Source organism: Centruroides sculpturatus, unplaced genomic scaffold (assembly GCF_000671375.1).
Source record: "Centruroides sculpturatus isolate CEXI.00-Female unplaced genomic scaffold, Cexi_2.0 scaffold123, whole genome shotgun sequence".
NCBI lineage: Eukaryota > Metazoa > Arthropoda > Arachnida > Scorpiones > Buthidae > Centruroides > Centruroides sculpturatus.
Genome location: NW_019384538.1, coordinates 239,896 through 244,691, shown reverse-complemented (window position 1 = coordinate 244,691; position 4,796 = coordinate 239,896).

The following is a 4,796-nucleotide window of genomic DNA, read 5'->3' as shown; positions in this document are numbered from 1 at the left end:
ACTCCATTTGTTTTACTAGGTGATTTCAATGGTCACAATCCAATGTGGGGCAGTCCCGACATTAACCGTCGAGGCAGGACCATTGAAAGGTTCATAGGCAATCAGCAGTTATATTTATTTAATACAGGAGAAGTGACATACTTCCATGCCCCAACAAGAACATTCACTGCCATTGATCTATCATTAGCAAGTCCAAACCTGTTTTCAGCATTTACATGGGAGGTTGGATCTAATCCACTCTCTAGCGACCACTTCCCAATATTTCTAAAATATCGAGGCAGAGAAAGCTGTGAAACAGCCCGTCCACCACGCTGGAAACTGGAAACGGCAGATTGGCCTGCATTCTCCTCTATGGCTAACATCACTGAGGAAATGGCCAATACTGCTGATATCAATGATGCAGTTGAAGTTGTCACTTCTACTATTATTCAGGCAGCGGAAAAAACAATGGGGAAAACATCAACTAGATATCCAAAGCATCCGAAACCATGGTGGAATCCGAATTGCGAGGCAGCATTTAAAGCACAAAAGAAAGCATGGGGAATTTTTAGAAGATACCCCACTGCTAGAAATTTGATAGCTTTTAAAAAAGCGAAGGCAAATGCCAGAAGAATAAGAAGGCAAAGCCAAAGGGATTCTTGGAGGAAGTATGTTTCTAGCATAACATCTTCCACTAGCTCAAAAGCAGTCTGGGATAAAATCCATAAAATCAATGGGAAATATGCTTCTCACTCTCTGTCCATGCTGGAAAAGAATGGCACAATAATCAGCAATATACAGGGTATTGCTGATATGTTGGGTGAAACATTTTCTACTTCATCTAGCAATATTATGTATTCAAGAAATTTTCAGGCTTATAAAGCCCAAAGTGAAAAACAGTGTCTAAACTTTCACTCCTCATCTAACGAGGAATATAATGTGCCATTCACCAGCATAGAACTACATACAGCGATCTCTCGCTCAGGGAATAGTGCTGTAGGCCTGGATAAAATCCACTACAGCATGATTAAAAATCTGTCAAACAATTCTCTTTCTAATCTCTTGTATCTGTTTAACAGAATATGGACGGAAAATACTTTTCCTGACTCTTGGAGACTATCAATTATTATCCCTATTCCAAAACTTAGTAAAGATCGCAAGAATTCCTTTAATTACAGACCAATCTCTCTAACAAGTTGCCTTTGTAAACTCTTTGAGAGGATGGTAAACAGACGCCTGATGTTCCTCCTAGAGGAAAAGAACTACTTTTCACCACATCAGAGTGGATTTTGTAGGAACAGAAGTACCACGGACAATTTAGTAACACTTGAAACATCCATACGCGAAGCGTTTGTTAGACGACAGCACTTAGTGTCTGTTTTCTTTGATATAGAAAAGGCCTATGATCGCTGCTGGCGTTATGGAATACTTCGTGATTTACATGAATTCGGACTGCGGGGTAATTTGCCAGTTTTTATAAAAAACTTCCTGCAGAATCGAAGATTTTAAGTTAGAATTGGCAACACACTATCCAGGTCTTTCGTCCAAGAAGAAGGGTTCCTCAAGGATGTATTTTGAGTGTGACTCTGTTCCTAATTAAAATTAACAGCATAGCTAACTGCCTTCCTCCCAGTGTGAAACACTCTCTGTATGTGGATGACTTTCAGATCTCCTGCCAGTCTAGCAACATGAGTTACATTGAGAGACAACTGCAAACTTCCCTAAATCGCATAGACAATTGGTCCAAGACCAATGGTTTTAGTTTCAATGTAGAGAAGACCTCGTGCATCCACTTTTGCCGAAAGCGTGGTTTGCACCTGGATCCCGAAATGTATTTAAATGGGGATAAAATTTTAATTGTAAATGAGGCTAAGTTTTTGGGTGTTTGTTTTGACAAAAAACTGACATTCTTGCCACACTTGCGCAACCTGAAGAGTAGATGTTTAAAATCTCTAAATTTTTTAAAGGTATTACGCTGCTCATCCTGGGGAGCAGACAAAGTTTCTATGCTCAGGATTTATAGGGCCCTTGTTCGCTCTAAACTGGACTACGGATGCATTGTTTATGGCTCTGCGCAAGAATGTACTCTTCAGATGCTGGATCCAATCCATCATCAAGCTTTGCGTTTGTGCACTGGTGCATTTCGAACTTCCCCTGTCCAAAGTCTGTATGTGGATGCTTATGAGACTCCACTGTCTCTCAGGAGAGAACAGTTGTCTCTTTTTTATTATTTAAAACAGAAATCTTATATTAAACCTTCAGTTGATTGTACAGTATCAGATACTCAGCTGAAAAGGTTATTTGAAGCTCGCCGAAGTAGTGTCCCTATGTTCGTCATAAGAATGGAGAATGTAAGCAACACGATTGACCTGAACATAAGCAATGTTTCACAGGTCGAGATTGATAGTACACCATTCTGGTCTACTCCTGTGATAAATATTGACTTTAGCTTAAAGCAGTTCCCTAAGGAATCCACACCAGACTACGTCTATAAACAGCACTTTGCAGAAATCCAACACAATGACAGGAATTTAATTCCCATTTACACTGACGGTTCTAAATCGGATGATTATGTTTGCTCAGCCTTTGTCTGCCAGGATGAAATCGTGGCAGAGCAAATCACATCGAATTCATCTATTTTTACTGCAGAGCTGCATGCTATCCACTTAGCCTTAAACTATGTAATCAGAAAAGGTCATTGTCGCTGTGTGATTTACACTGACTCAGTTAGTGCACTCCAGGCTTTGATCTCGTGTGAACGTAGTTCTCACTCTATAATGATTAAAATTCGTAAATTGTTTTGCCATCTTCTTGCAAGGAATTTATCTATAAAATTTTGTAGAGTTTCAGACCATGTCGGAATAACAGGAAATGAAGAAGCAGATGCAGCTGCAAAATTAGCAAGCCCTCCTCTGAATACAATGCGTATTGAAGGGAGTGATTTCAATCTAGTCATTAAAAAACGACTAGCAGAGAGATGGCAAAATGTGTGGAACGCACAAGTCCACAATAAACTGCATGAGATCAAACCTACGATAGAAAATTGGACACACAAGAAATTTTATAACAGGAGATTTGAAGTTATTATTACTCGTTTGAGAATTGGACATACTATGTTGACTCATCAATACCTTCTGGAAGGTATTGATGAGTCAACATAGGTGACGGGAAGGCAGGTGACGGGCAGCCAGTATGCCAGTATTGCAGGGTGACGGGCAGCCAGTATGCCAGTATTGCAACTGTTTTTTTGCTGTAAAACACATATTGCTCGATTGCTTTGTTTTTGAGACAAGGCGTAGGCAGCATTTTGGAAATGCAAGTTTTAAACAGATTCCGGGTCAGAGGCCCAATCTTTATGATATATTAGACTTTTTAAAAGTCACTAATTTGTGTAAAGAAATTTAATTATTTATTTATATATTTATTTATTCATCTTTTAGCTTTTTGTTCGTTCTTGTTTGTTATTAATATGTATATATTTGTTTTTCTTTGTTGTTGTTTATTTATATATTTATTTATTTATCTTTGTCATATGTTTGTTACTTGTGATGTTTATAATTATTTACTATTTGTTATGGTGCAGCTTAGCCTATATGGCTCTTGTGCCAAAAAACCAATATTAACCAACCAACCAGTTATTTTAGATTTCCTAAAGATCCAATAATAAGAAGAAAATGGATCCATAACTGTAAAAGAAAAGACAAATTTAATCCTGATTCTTGTCATGTTCGCTCTGCTCATTTCACAGAAAATGATTTTGAGAGAAATTTAAAAGCTGAATTATTAGGTTTATTGGCAAGAAAACTTCACTACCAATAGTAAATTTAGGAAACATAGAAAATAAAAATATTAAGCAGTCAAATGAAAGAAAGGATCATGTATTAAAAAGAAATAGAAAAAACCTGATAGAAAAACTTTTAGATGTAAATAAACAGGATAAAGGAGAAGAATCTCTTAACAAATGTAACAATTGTAAAACTTTAGAAGATCTTAATTTTATATTAAAACATGAAAATTCTATTTTAAATATGAAGATTAAACAGATTGAGATAAGAATGCAAGCAATCCAAAGAAATCTGAAATTTTGGAAAAGTAAGTGTCATCATTCAAAAAGAACATGAAAAATTTAAAAAAATAAAAAAAAAATTTGTTATATCAATATTGAAAGGCACCTATACAGAAACACTACTATATAATCTGCTGGAGATAAAAAAGAAAATTAAATGGAAGAAAGAAGATATGAATTTGGCATTTACTTTGAGATATTTAAGCATAAGATCATATTTATACTTAAGAAATCAAATGAATATCCTGTTACCTGCAGTTTCGACACTTCAACGATGGGCTTCAAAAATAAATCTTTGTCAAGGCATATTAAATGATGTTATAAACATCATGAAAATTAAAGGCTTTGAACTTTCAGAAGAAGAAAAACTTACAGTTCTTCAGTTTGATGAGATGAAGGTAAATACTGTATATACTGTACTCATATTGATAAAACCACATAATTCAATAATTATTTTAATTTTCTGTTTTAACATTTTACTGATATTTCAGGTAAAGCATATATATGAATATGATAAAGTGAGGGATAAAGTTATTGGACCCAATAATCAAGTTTTAGTAATGATGGCAAGAGGACTATTTGCATCATGGAAACAACCAGTTTACATGGATTTTGATGTTAAAATGAAAAAACAACTTTTATTTACTGTTATTTCAAAACTTTTTGATGCAGGATATACTGTTGTTGCTGTTGTTAGTGACTGCGGTGGACAAAATATAGGATTATGGAAGGAATTAGGGATAAATATATT